We start from the raw sequence: 15,255 nt of genomic DNA, 5'->3' as shown, positions 1-15,255 counted from the left end.
AATCGCCACGGGGCGGGGAGGGGGTGGCGCTGTCAATGGCCCCCGACCGGCGTGGCGGGAATCCTGCCGGAGAATAGGGCAGCCGGTGTCGGGGCAGGATTCGCCTACCACCCCCCCCCCCCTCCCCGGGTCGGAGAATCCCGGCCATGGAGTCCAAACAAAGCAGACGAGCTGTTGATAAGGAGATATTCAGCCCCAAGGAGCGCAAAGAGTGAATCAAATGGAGATGAGCAAGTTCCTGAAGACAGAGATTTTAACTCCAAACTAGGGAAATCTGCTGAACATCTCCCACTCCTCCAAATGTGACCAGAACGAGATGGGGAGAATTGTCAAGCCTCCAAACTGTGAATATATAGTCAGAGACTTGGGGGAGAAGGAGGGGCAAAGAAAGATTATATTGCAAATATGTTTGGGTGAAGATTTTTGGAGAGCTGTAGTATAAGGATGTTTGGCATTGCAAGGGTTAATGTTGAGCTGGAGAACAGTACAGCCCACAGTGTGATGTAGAGGCGGTAGTGACAATGGGGCCTTGTGGCCAATAATGGTGGCTGTTCTGGGGGGGGGAGGGGGAAAATGCAGGATGATTAGCAGCCTGTGGTCTCATGGTAGGGTTGGTGATCCCTATCTACAAGCCTGACTCCACTGGAAAGAAACAGGAATCAAAGGAACCAATAGGAAAGGGAAAGGAATTGGGAACCTTCCTCAGGCCATCCTTAAAGGTAGTCAACGCTGGCCATGGATTTCAGGAGGTTTCAATGCCCCACCCCACTCTCCCACCATTGGTCACCCACTAGGCATTACCATCTCTGAATTCCCCAATAGCAACATCCTGGGGGTTACCATTGACCAGGAACAAAACCAGACCAGCCATATAAATACTGTGGCTACAAGAGCAGGTCAAAGACTGGGAATTCTGTGACGAGTAACTCACCTGACTCCTCAAAGCCAGTCCACCGTCTCCAAGTCAGGAGTATAATGGAGTACTCTCCACTTTCCTGGATAAGGTGCAGTTCCAACAATAAACAATACTCAAAGCTCAGCATCATCCAGGACAAAGCAGCCGGCTTGGTTGATTTGATTTGATTTGATTTATTGTCACATGTACCGAAGTACAGTGGAAAGTATTTTTCTGCGGCCGAGGGAGCGTACACAGTACGTACATCGTAGACACAAGAATAATCACCAGAGAACATTGACAAATGGTACATCGACAAACAGTGATTGGTTACAGTGCGGAACAAGGGGCCAAACAAAGCAAATACGTGAGCAAGAGCAGCATAGAGCGTCGTGAATAGTGTTCTTACAGGGAACAGATCAGTCTGAGGGGGAGTCGTTGAGGAGTCTTGTAGCTGTGGGGAAGAAGCTGCTCCTATATCTGGATGTGCGGGTCTTCAGACTTTTTTTTTTAGAACAGTACAGCACAGAACAGGCCCTTCAGCCCTCGATGTTGTGCTGAGCAATGATCACCCTACTCAAACCGACGTAACCCGTAACCCAACAATCCCCCCATTAACCTTACACTACGGGCAATTTAGCATGGCCAATCCACCTATCCCGCACATCTTTGGGCTGTGGGAGGAAACCGGAGCACCCGGAGGAAACCCACGCACACACGGGGAGGATGTGCAGACTCCACACAGACAGTGACCCAGCCGGGAATCGAACCTGGGACCCTGGAGCTGTGAAGCATTGATGCTAACCACCATGCTACCGTGAGGCCCCTGTAGCTTCTGCCTGGCGGAAGGGTCTGGAAGAATGCAATGCCTGGGTGGGAGGGGTCTCTAATAATGCTATCTGCCTTCTTGAGGCAGCGAGAGGTGTGTACAGAATCAATGTGGGGGTGGCAAGCTTGTGTGATGCGCTCGGCTGAGTTCACCACACTCTGCAGTTTCTTGCGATCTTGGACTGAGCAGTTGCCATACCAGGCTGTGATACAGCCGGATAGGATGCTCTCTATCTCACATCTGTAGAAGTTTGAGAGAGTCGATGCAGACATGCCAAATTTCTTTAGCTTCTGCAGGAAGTAGAGACATTGTTGGGCTTTCTTGACTGTTGCATCAACATGAGTGAACCAGGACAGACTGTTGGTGATGGTGACCCCCAGGAACAAAGCTATCGACCATCCCCACTTTGGAGCCATTGATGCAGACGGGAGTGTGTGTCGTGCTACGCTTCCTCAAGTCAATGATCAGTTCCTTTGTCTTTCCAACATTTAGAGAGAGGTTGTTTTCGGTGCACCATGCAACCAAGTGATTTACCTCCCTCCTGTAGTCTGATTCGTCGTTGTTTGAGATACGGCCCACCACTGTCGTATCATCCGCAAACTTATAGATTGAGTTAGAGTTAAATCTTGCCACACAGTCATGTGTGTACAGGGAGTACAGTAGAGGACTCAGCACACATTCTTGGCACCCCTTCCACAAACATTCACTCCCTCCACCACTGACAAACAGTGGTAGCCGTGTATACCATCTACAAGATGCACTGCAGTAACTCACCAAGGCTCCTTAGACAGTACCTTCCAAACCCACAACCACTACCATCTAGAAGCACAAGAGCCTGGGATACCTGGGAAGCCCACCACCTGGAGGTTCCCCTCCAAGTCATTCACCAGTCTGACTTAGAGCTTTGGGCACAATTCTCCCAGCCAGGGACAGAAGATTTGCCGTGTTTTCCTGCTGGACTCCCAGACCCACTCCCACCACAGGACGTATTCCGCAGGTGGGAGAATTCCGTCCTATAGCCCCATTCCTTCACTGTCACGGGGTCAAAATCCTGGAATTCTCTCCCTAACAGCACTGTGGGTGTATCTACACTACATGGACTGCCGTGGTTCACAAAGGCAGCTCACCACCACCTTCTGAAGGGTAGTTAGGGATGGGCAATAAAGATGTCGGTGCTCGCAATGACCCGCCCTGCACTCATGTGTGGGGCGGAGCCTCGTGCGCCCCCCCCAACCCCCCCCCCCCCCCCCTCCCCCCACTCCTCCCCCCCCACCCACACCCATTGTCAGGAACATAAACCCTATATCGGCCAATGGGGTAATGTTTGACTGCAGATTGATCGGCCCTTTATTGTAGTCCCACCTCCAATATATTTCAATAATCCCAGCCCAGGCTGCCATTACCCACAGCCGTGAGCATGTCTGCCCTTGGAGCTGGGAGCTACCCTGCCAGGGGAGGGGGAAGGAGGCCCCGAGCTACCCTGCCAGGGGACTGGACAGGAGGCCCCAGGCTGTAATTACCCACAGCCGTGAGCATGTCTGCCTTTGGAGCTGGGAGCTACCCGGACGGGACAGGAGGCCCCAAGCTACCCTGCCAGGGGATGGGACAGGAGGCCCCAGGCTACCCTGCCAGGGGACGGGACAGGGGGTCCCAGGCTGCCCTGCCAGGGGATGGGACAGGAGGCCCCAGGCTACCCTGCCAGGGGATGGGACAGGAGGCCCCAGGCTGCCCTGCCAGGGGATGGGACAGGAGGCCCCAGGCTGCCCTGCCAGGGGATGGGACAGGAGGCCCCAGGCTGCCCTGCCAGGGGAGGGGACAGGAGGCCCCAGGCTGCCCTGCCAGGGGATGGGACAGGAGGCCCCAGGCTGCCCTGCCAGGGGATGGGACAGGAGGCCCCGAGCTACCCTGCCAGGGGAGGGGACAGGAGACCCCGAGCTACCCTGCCAGGGGAGGGGACAGGAGGCCCCAGGCTACCCTGCCAGGGGATGGGACAGGAGGCCCCAGGAGGCCCCAGGCTGCCCTGCCAGGGGACGGGACAGGAGGCCCCAGGCTGCCCTGCCAGGGGATGGGACAGGAGGCCCCAGGCTACCCTGCCAGGGGATGGGACAGGAGGCCCCAGGCTGCCCTGCCAGGGGATGGGACAGGAGGCCCCAGGCTACCCTGCCAGGGGATGGGACAGGAGGCCCCAGGAGGCCCCGAGCTGCCCTGCCAGGGAATGGGACAGGAGGCCCCAGGAGGCCCCAGGCTGCCCTGCCAGGGGATGGGACAGGAGGCCCCAGGCTACCCTGCCAGGGGATGGGACAGGAGGCCCCAGGAGGCCCCAGGCTGCCCTGCCAGGGGATGGGACAGGAGGCCCCAGGCTACCCTGCCAGGGGATCGGACAGGAGGCCCCAGGCTGCCTTGCCAGGGGATCGGACAGGAGGCCCCAGGCTACCCCGCCAGGGGATGGGACAGGAGGCCCCAGGAGGCCCCAGGCTACCCTGCCAGGGGACGGGGCAGGAGGCCCCAGGCTGTCACTACCCACAGCCGTGAGCGTATCTGCCCTTGGAGCTGGGAGCTACCCTGCCAGGGGACGGGGCAGGAGGCCCCAGGCTACCCTGCCAGGGGATGGGACAGGAGGCCTTAGGCTACCCTGTCAGGGGATGGGACAGGAGGCCCCAGGCTACCCTGCCAGGGGATGGGACAGGAGGCCCCAGGCTACCCTGCCAGGGGATGGGACAGGAGGCCCCAGGCTGCCCTGCCAGGGGATGGGACAGGAGGCCCCGAGCTACCCTGCCAGGGGAGGGGACAGGAGGCCCCGAGCTACCCTGCCAGGGGATGGGACAGGAGGCCCCAGGAGGCCCCAGGCTGCCCTGCCAGGGGACGGGACTGGAGGCCCCAGGCTGCCCTGCCAGGGGATGGGACAGGAGGCCCCGAGCTACCCTGCCAGGGGAGGGGACAGGAGGCCCCGAGCTACCCTGCCAGGGGATGGGACAGGAGGCCCCAGGAGGCCCCGAGCTACCCTGCCAGGGAATGGGACAGGAGGCCCCAGGAGGCCCTGCCAGGGGATGGGACAGGAGGCCCCAGGCTACCCTGCCAGGGGATGGGACAGGAGGCCCCAGGAGGCCCCAGGCTGCCCTGCCAGGGGATGGGACAGGAGGCCCCAGGCTGCCCTGCCAGGGGATGGGACAGGAGGCCCCAGGCTACCCTGCCAGGGGATGGGACAGGAGGCCCCAGGCTACCCTGCCAGGGGATGGGACAGGAGGCCCCAGGCTACCCTGCCAGGGGATGGGACAGGAGGCCCCAGGAGGCCCCAAGCTGCCCTGCCAGGGAATGGGACAGGAGGCCCCAGGAGGCCCCAGGCTGCCCTGCCAGGGGATGGGACAGGAGGCCCCAGGCTACCCTGCCAGGGGATGGGACAGGAGGCCCCAGGAGGCCCCAGGCTGCCCTGCCAGGGGATCGGACAGGAGGCCCCAGGCTGCCTTGCCAGGGGATCGGACAGGAGGCCCCAGGCTACCCTGCCAGGGGACGGGGCAGGAGGCCCCAGGCTGTCACTACCCACAGCCGTGAGCGTATCTGCCCTTGGAGCTGGGAGCTACCCTGCCAGGGGACGGGGCAGGAGGCCCCAGGCTACCCTGCCAGGGGACGGGGCAAGAGGCCCCAGGCTACCCTGCCAGGGGATGGGACAGGAGGCCCCAGGCTACCCTGCCAGGGGATGGGACAGGAGGCCCTAGGCTACCCTGCCAGGGGATGGGACAGGAGGCCCCAGGCTACCCTGCCAGGGGATGGGACAGGAGGCCCCAGGCTGCCTTGCCAGGGGATCGGACAGGAGGCCCCAGGCTACCCTGCCAGGGGACGGGGCAGGAGGCCCCAGGCTGTCACTACCCACAGCCGTGAGCGTGTCTGCCCTTGGAGCTGGGAGCTACCCTGCCAGGGGACGGGGCAGGAGGCCCCAGGCTACCCTGCCAGGGGACGGGGCAAGAGACCCCAGGCTACCCTGCCAGGGGATGGGACAGGAGGCCCCAGGCTGCCCTGCCAGGGGATGGGACAGGAGGCCCCGAGCTACCCTGCCAAGGGATGGGACAGGAGGGCCCGAGCTACCCTGCCAGGGGACGGGACAGGAGGCCCCAGGCTACCCTGCCAGGGGACTGGACAGGAGGCCCCAGGCTACCCTGCCAGGGGATGGGACAGGAGGCCCCAGGCTACCCTGCCAGGGGACTGGACAGGAGGCCCCAGGCTACCCTGCCAGGGGATGGGACAGGAGGCCCCAGGCTACCCTGCCAGGGGACGGGACAGGAGGCCCCAGGCTGCCCTGCCAGGGGACTGGACAGGAGGCCCCAGGCTGCCCTGCCAGGATATGGGACAGGAGGCCCCAGGCTACCCTGCCAGGGGATGGGACAGGAGGCCCCAGGCTGCCCTGCCAGGATATGGGACAGGAGGCCCCAGGCTACCCTGCCAGGGGATGGGACAGGAGGTCCCAGGCTGCCCTGCCAGGGGATGGGACAGGAGGCCCCAGGCTACCCTGCCAGGGGATGGGACAGGAGGCCCCAGGCTACCCTGCCAGGGGATGGGACAGGAGGCCCCAGGCTGCCCTGCCAGGGGACTGGACAGGAGGCCCCAGGCTAACCTGCCAGGGGATGGGACAGGAGGCCTCAGGCTGCCCTGCCAGGGGATGGGACAGGAGGCCCCAGGCTGCCCTGCCAGGGGATGGGACAGGAGGCCCCAGGCTGCCCTGCCAGTGGATGGGACAGGAGGCCCCAGGCTGCCCTGCCAGGGGATGGGACAGGAGGCCCCGAGCTACCCTGCCAGGGGAGGGGACAGGAGGCCCCGAGCTACCCTGCCAGGGGATGGGACAGGAGGCCCCAGGAGGCCCCAGGCTGCCCTGCCAGGGGACGGGACAGGAGGCCCCAGGCTGCCCTGCCAGGGGATGGGACAGGAGGCCCCAGGCTACCCTGCCAGGGGATGGGACAGGAGGCCCCAGGCTACCCTGCCAGGGGATGGGACAGGAGGCCCCAGGCTACCCTGCCAGGGGATGGGACAGGAGGCCCCAGGCTACCCTGCCAGGGGATGGGACAGGAGGCCCCAGGCTACCCTGCCAGGGGATGGGACAGGAGGCCCCAGGCTGCCCTGCCAGGGGATCGGACAGGAGGCCCCGAGCTACCCTGCCAGGGGAGGGGACAGGAGGCCCCGAGCTACCCTGCCAGGGGATGGGACAGGAGGCCCCAGGAGGCCCCGAGCTACCCTGCCAGGGAATGGGACAGGAGGCCCCAGGAGGCCCCAGGCTGCCCTGCCAGGGGATGGGACAGGAGGCCCCAGGCTACCCTGCCAGGGGATGGGACCGGAGGCCCAAGGAGGCCCCAGGCTGCCCTGCCAGGGGATCGGACAGGAGGCCCCAGGCTGCCTTGCCAGGGGATCGGACAGGAGGCCCCAGGCTACCCTGCCAGGGGACGGGGCAGGAGGCCCCAGGCTGCCCTGCCAGGGGATGGGACAGGAGGCCCCAGGAGGCCCCAGGCTGCCCTGCCAGGGGATCGGACAGGAGGCCCCAGGCTGCCTTGCCAGGGGATCGGACAGGAGGCCCCAGGCTACCCTGCCAGGGGACGGGGCAGGAGGCCCCAGGCTGTCACTACCCACAGCCGTGAGCGTGTCTGCCCTTGGAGCTGGGAGCTACCCTGCCAGGGGACGGGGCAGGAGGCCCCAGGCTACCCTGCCAGGGGATGGGACAGGAGGCCCCGAGCTACCCTGCCAGGGGATGGGACAGGAGGACCCGAGCTACCTTGCCAGGGGACGGGGCAGGAGGCCCCAGGCTACCCTGCCAGGGGACGGGACAGGAGGCCCCGAGCTACGCTGCCAGGGGATGGGACAGGAGGCCTCAGGCTGCCCTGCCAGGGGACGGGACAGGAGGCCCCAGGAGGCCTCAGGCTGCCCTGCCAGGGGATGGGACAGGAGACCTCAGGCTGCCCTGCCAGGGGATGGGACAGGAGGCCCCAGGCTGCCCTGCCAGGGGATGGGACAGGAGACCGCAGGCTGCCCTGCCAGGGGACGGGACAGGAGGCCCCAGGCTGCCTTGCCAGGGGATGGGACAGGAGGCCCCGAGCTACCCTGCCAGAGGACGGGACAGGAGGCCCCAGGCTACCATGCCAGGGGATGGGACAGGAGGCCCCAGGCTACCCTGCCAGGGGATGGGACAGGAGGCCCCAGGAGGCCCCGAGCTACCCTGCCAGGGAATGGGACAGGAGGCCCCAGGCTGCCCTGCCAGGGGATGGGACAGGAGGCCCCAGGCTGCCCTGCCAGGGGATGGGACAGGAGGCCCCAGGCTGCCCTGCCAGGGGATGGGACAGGAGGCCCCAGGCTGCCCTGCCAGGGGATGGGACAGGAGGCCCCAGGCTGCCCTGCCAGGGGATGGGACAGGAGGCCCCAGGAGGCCGCAGGCTGCCATTCTCCAATCTCCAACACACCCACCAACCTTGACTTGATGGCTAGAAACCTCTTTGTGAGGATTCTGACGTCCTTGGCTCTTTGTCATCACTGAGGCCCCACAGGGTGCCATTGGATAGTCAAAGAAGTGCAGCTTTGAGGGCTCAGCACATTCAGAAAGCTCCATATTCTGTTCCCGGCTGCATTCTTTCCTGCTCTTTGTTATGCCTCATGTAATCCAAGGTGCTGACTCATGCCGGCTGGCAGCATCATCAACAATTCAGTCACGAGGACACACAAAGAGCTGTGGGAGTTGGGCACTCCCAGATCCTCACTGCGTATACTCGAGGCCAGATCGCCAAGCACCTACCAGAGACAACGGAGTTAACCCTTCGCCTGCTGATCCAGCAGACCTCAGCTCACAGAGGAATGAGGAGAACTGTGACGTTGAGATTCCACTTTGAAATATGCTCACTCGCTGGAACTCATTAACAAAACAGAAACAATGTGCTCACTCAGCAGTGGTGGATGGCCGTCACGGTTCAGTAAGCAGCACTCTCACATCTAGGTCACAAGAAATCCACTGGCATCAGCTCATAAACCGGGCTGAGGGAGTGCTGCACTGAGGGAGTGCTGCACTGAGGGAGGGCTGCACTGAGGGAGGGCTGCACTGAGGGAGGGCTGCACTGAGGGAGGGCTGCACTGAGGGAGTGCTGCACTGAGGAAATGCTGCGCTGTCAGAGGGTCGGTACTGAGGGAGGGCTGCACTGAGGGAGCGCTGCACTGAGCGAGTGCTGCACTGAGGGAGGGCTGCACTGAGGGAGTGCTGCACTGAGGGAATGCTGCGCTGTCAGAGGGTCAGTACTGAGGGAGGGCTGCACTGAGGGAGTGCTGCACTGAGCGAGGGCTGCACTGAGGGAGGGCTGCACTGAGGGAGGGCTGCACTGAGGGAGTGCTGCACTGAGGGAATGCTGCGCTGTCAGAGGGTCAGTACTGAGGGAGTGCTGCACTGTCAGAGGGTCAGTACTGAGGGAGTGCTGCACTGTCAGAGGGTCAGAACTGAGGGAGTGCTGCACTGTCTGAGGATCAGTACTGAGGGAGTGCTGCACTGTCAGAGGGCCAGTACTGAGGGAGTGCTGCACTGTCAGAGGGTCAGTACTGAGAGAGTGCTGCACTGTCAGAGGGCCAGTACTGAGGGAGGACTGCACTGTCAGAGGGTCAGTACTGAGGGAGTGCTGCACTGTCAGATGGTCAATACTGAGGGAGTGCTGCACTGTCAAAGGGTCAGTATTGAGGGAGTGCTGCACTGTCAGAGGGTCAGTACTGAGGGAGGGCTGCACTGTCAGAGTGTCAGTACCGAGGGAGTGCTGCACTGTCAGAGGGACAGTACTGAGGGAGTGCCGCACTGTCAGAAGGTCAGTACTGAGGGAGTGCTGCACTGTCAGAGGGTCAGTACTGAGGGAGGGGAGTGCTGCACTGTCAGAGGGTCAGTACTAAGGGAGTGCTGCACTGTCAGAGGGTCAGTACTGAGGGAGTGCTGCACTGTCAGAGGTGGCTTTTTTTGGAATAAGTCACTAACCTGAGTCCGCCGTTGGTATCTCAGGTGGGTATTTTTGAACGAGAGGCGGGGTGCTGTCACCGGCCTGATATTTATACATTGAACGCCATTGCTAAAAAAACACAACGGGCAGAATTCTTCCTCCACGCCCGCTGCAAGATGTCCACGAGTGTGACGTGGACCATGTAAAGGTGCATTGACCTTGGCCATGATTTACCGGTCGCCAGGCGAGCGCGGACGGAGAATTCCGACCAGGTTATCTGTTTGATATTTGCATTGCTGCTTGTGTGGGCTTGCTGTGCAGAAATTACTATCCCTTGTTAGCCCTGTTGTAACAGTGTCTGCACCTGAGAAATGTGCTGTGAGATACATCGAGATGAGCTGATGTGATGGGCGATGCAGTATGAATGGGAAGCTGATACATCTACAATAGGAATGTCCTGAGAATGATGGAGAGTTGTGGATATTGCAGGGAGAGGGGAGGAGGATGCCACCGGCCTCACTATTCGCTCGCCGTGTGCAATATGTCAGGAGAATACGAGCCGCAAATGGCAGGCCTGCAATCAAATTGCCACAGGCTGAGTGTGTGTGCCCTACATACAAATGAGAGCCCACTACCAAGAGACTGTGAGCAGAGGCTGTTCGCAGACAGTCGCTCTTCACAATGTGCAGCCTCATAAACCACACAGTCAGATCATACGCACTGCATCAAATCTGGAAAGCATGTAGCAGATCGACAACCATGAAAACTAGGTCAAACCTCCCTGCAGAAGTAACAATGTGCTCACCATGCACCGTGTGATTCATGGCCAAACCAGCCAAGAGTTCAGGGGATGAAGGGATTACACCGTGACTTGCGAATCTCCGGAACATGCTGCTCGATTTACACTCTTCCTCGTTTGCTTTGCACAATCACCCTCAGCCGCCCCATTGAAGATTGGGTTTGAACATTAATCCTTCCTAAAATTCATTCTGCCCCTGAAAGCCAGGGAATGGAATTTGACAGCATACATACCCTATTAACTCAATTACTGCCACGATAGTATTAATGCACATCAACAACAACTCGTATTACTCTATAATTGTATTTAATTATAATAAAATAACTGAAGGAGCTCTGCCCCAGGAAAGGAACAATTTAAACTCAAGTCTCAATCCTGCAGGTACTGAATTGTAGTTGGAGAATTTGGGCCCAATTTAATGGAAATGTTTCTCAGTGTGGTAGCGAGTGGGAACTGCCGCGAGCTCCCCGGTGTTCGACCCGGTGAGGCCGTCACAGGTATCAAACATTAATTGGTCCAGTTAACGAGGCCCCACGCGGCCTTGGCACCGCGAATGATGGTCCCGCCGGCTGATTCACCGGGACTGCGGCCTCCAAGTCCCGCCAACAAGGGGGAGCAGCACTTAAACCGATCCTGCAGATCAGACCCCACACAGCTCGCAGCCATGTCACCGAGCAGACCAGCCCCCCCCAATTCGGGGATACCGACCTGGCCACATTGTTGGACGCGGTTGAGTGCGGACGGCATGCCTTGTTCCCCACCAAGGGAATTGGGGAGCATCACCAGAAGCACTGGCACCCAGTGCCTTAAGAAGATCGACAACATCCAGCGAGCCGCATGGGTGGGTGTTGGCACCAACCCCCTGGTACCCCCTCCCCCCCGACAACCATGCGCCTGGGACTGCCACCGCCCAGCCCCTGGCCCACCCATGTTCAGAACTGCTGTCCAAGCCTGTGCCCCCCCCCCCCCCCCCCTCCGCGATGAATGAAGTATGCGGCTCACGATGCCCTCTCCATGCCTCTGCAGGAGAAGTTGGCCCACAACAAGTGGGAGAGGGCCCAGAGAGGCGGCGTGGTGCTGGACACCAGAGTCCTCCCTGAGGTCGCAGGGGGTGGCCGAGGTCAGAGCGGTCACTGACATAGAGGTGAGGATCCACCAGCCGCCACCCAGATGACCTCCTGCACCTGTAACCTCTGGGACTCCTCCAATCGGCTATGGACCTGCTGGCGTGTCGCTGATACCGCTCTCTTTATATCATGGCCGCTCTGTGTAACGTCTACATCGGCTCTGGGATAACCCTGTCCAATGGCTCATCATCTGACTGGGACCCAGCTGGGTCCTGGGACCCAGCAGCCCTCCGCCTGCTGTCTGGCCTGGGGGGTTCCTGCCACCACCTGATGTACATCAGCAGCTGTGTGGTGCTCACCAGGCTGTACCCCAGAGGCCTGTCCACTATCGTTACCCACCGAGGTGTGTGTTTCTGCATTGTTGGAGGGTGGGGATGACAGTTGTGCTGCAAAATGGTGGTCTCCTCTGAGCTCCTCTCCGAGCAAGTCAGATATGCTACTGAAGCCCTCAGCCATGGCCATCACTGACTGGGCTACACCTTGGACACCTCCCCTCATCATAGATTATCATAGAATTTACAGTACAGAAGGAGACCATTCGGCCCATCGAGTCTGCTCCGGCTCTTGGAAAGAGCACCCTACCCAAGGTCAACACCTCCACCCTATCCCCATAACCCAGTAACCCCACCCAACACTAAGGGCAATTTTGGACACTAAGGGCAATTTATCATGTCCAATCCACCTAACCTGCACATCTTTGGACTGTGGGAGGAAACCGGAGCACCCAGAGGAAACCCACGCACACACGGGGAGGATGTGCAGACTCCGCACAGACAGTGACCAAAGCCGGAATCGAACCTAGGACCCTGGAGCTGTGAAGCAATTGTGCTATCCACAATGCTACCGTGCTGCTCATGCTCTGCGCAGTGATATTGTCACTCAACTAGTCATCCAGAAACTCAGAGCTATGCTCTGGGGACCCAGGTTCAAATCTCAGCACGGCAGATGATATTTGAATTCAATAAAATAAATCTGTAAATAAAAGTCTAATGGTGACCATGAAACCATTGTCAATTGTCGTAAAAACCCATCTTGAACGGCATGTGACTCAGTGGTTAGCACTGGAACTGCGGCGTTTAGGACCCAGGTTCGATCCCGGCCCTGGGTCACTGTCTGTGTGGAGTTTGCACATTCTTCCCGTGTCTGCGTGGGTTTCACCCCCACAACCCAAAGGTGTGCAGGTTAGGTGGATTGGCCACGCTAAATTGGCCCTTAATTGGAAAAAAAATAATTGGGTACTCTAAATTATCGCTAAGGGCCTCAACACCATGTCCCAGTCACTGAGGAGCATCGCTAAGGGCCTCAACACCATGTCCCAGTCACTGAGGGGCATCGCTAAGGGCCTCAACACCATGTCCCAGTCACTGAGGGGCATCGCTAAGGGCCTCAACACCATGGTGCAGACACTGAGGAGCATCGCTAAGGGCCTCAACACCATGTCCCAGTCACTGAGGAGCATCGCTAAGGGCCTCAACACCATGTCCCAGTCACTGAGGGGCATCGCTAAGGGCCTCAACACCATGGTGCAGACACTGAGGAGCATCGCTAAGGGCCTCAACACTGTGGTGCCGACACTGAGGGGCATCGCTAAGGGCCTCCACACCATGTCCCAGTCACTGAGGAGCATCACTAAGGGCCTCAACACCATGTCCCAGTTACTGAGGGGCATCGCTAAGGGCCTCAACACCATGTCCCAGTCACTGAGGGGCATCGCTAAGGGCCTCAACACCATGTCCCAGTCACTGAGGGGCATCGCTAAGGGCCTCAACACCATGTCCCAGTCACTGAGGGGCTTGCTAAGGGCCTCAACACCATGTCCCAGTCACTGAGGAGCATCGCTAAGGGTCTCAACACCATGTCCCAGTCACTGAGGAGCATCGCTAAGGGTCTCAACACCATGTCCCAGTCACTGAGGGGCATCGCTAAGGGCCACAACACCATGTCCCAGTCACTGAGGGGCATCGCTAAGGGCCTCAACACCATGTCCCAGTCACTGAGGGGCATCGCTAAGGGCCTCAACACCATGTCCCAGTCACTGAGGGGCATCGCTAAGGGCCACAACACCATGTCCCAGTCACTGAGGGGCATCGCTAAGGGCCTCCACACCATGTCCCAGTCACTGAGGAGCATCGCTAAGGGCCTCAACACCATGTCCCAGTCACTGAGGGGCATCGCTAAGGGCCTCAACACCATGTCCCAGTCACTGAGGGGCATCGCTAAGGGCCACAACACCATGTCCCAGTCACTGAGGGGCATCGCTAAGGGCCTCAACACCATGGTGCAGACACTGAGGTGCATCGCTAAGGGCCTCAACATCATGTCCCAGTCACTGAGGGGCATCGCTAAGGGCCTCAACACCATGTCCCAGTCACTGAGGGGCATCGCTAAGGGCCTCAACACCATGGTGCAGACACTGAGGTGCATCGCTAAGGGCCTCAACACCATGTCCCAGTCACTGAGGGGCATCGCTAAGGGCCTCAACACCATGGTGCAGACACTGAGGGGAATCGCTAAGGGCCTCAACACCATGTCCCAGTCACTGAGGGGCATCGCTAAGGGCCTCCACACCATGTCCCAGTCACTGAGGGGCATCGCTAAGGGCCTCAACACCATGTCCCAGTCACTGAGGGGCATCGCTAAGGGCCTCAACACCATGTCCCAGTCACTGAGGGGCATCGCTAAGGGCCTCAACACCATGTCCCAGACACTGAGGGGCATCGCTAAGGGTCTCAACACCATGTCCCAGTCACTGAGGGGCATCGCTAAGGGCCTCAACACCATGTCCCAGTTACTGAGGGGCATCGCTAAGGGCCTCAACACCATGTCCCAGTCACTGAGGGGCATCGCTAAGGGCCTCAACACCATGTCCCAGTCACTGAGGGGCATCGCTAAGGGCCTCAACACCATGTCCCAGTTACTGAGGAGCCGCCAAGGCTGGCAGAGCCAGGTGACACAGGGGCAGCTGAGGTTGGGTGAGGGGTTGAACAGAGGTAGTGAGGCGTGAGGGGAAGAGTTGGGGGGGCAGCGGGAGAAGGTGAAGCACGAGTGTAAGCTGGCTAGTAATATAAAAGAAGACAGGAAGAGTTTTTTCAATACATAAAAGGTAACAGAGGCAAGAATAGACATTGGACCTCTGGAAAATGTGGCTGGAGAAGTAACATTAGGAAACAAAGAAATAGCAGAACTGAATAGTTACTTTGCACCAGTCTTCATGGTGGAAGACACCAATGGGATACCAGAACCTCAGGACAATCAGGGGGCAGAGCTGAGTGCAGTGGGCATCACTAAGGAGAAGGTTCTGGGGAAACTGAAAGGTCTGAAGGTGGATAAGTCACCTGGACCGGATGGACTACATCCTAGGGTTCTAAAGGAGAAAGCTGAGGAGATTGTGGAGACATTGGTGATGATCTTTCAGGAATCACTGGAGGCAGGAAGGGTCCCAGAGGACTGGAAAGTGGCTAATGTAACACCCCTGTTTAAGAAGCGGGAGGCAGAAGATGGGAAATTGTAGGCCAGTTAGCCTGACTTTGATCATTGGTAAGATTTTAGAGTCCATTATTAAACATGACATTGTGGAGTGTCTTGTTCTGTAGACTGACTGAATTAATTGATAAACTACAGAACATCTGATTTAAATAATTTATTAATAAAACATAATGAACTACCAACAC

This window comes from Scyliorhinus canicula, chromosome 6 (genome assembly GCF_902713615.1).
Source record: "Scyliorhinus canicula chromosome 6, sScyCan1.1, whole genome shotgun sequence".
NCBI lineage: Eukaryota > Metazoa > Chordata > Chondrichthyes > Carcharhiniformes > Scyliorhinidae > Scyliorhinus > Scyliorhinus canicula.
Note: the sequence above shows the minus strand (reverse complement) of the source record.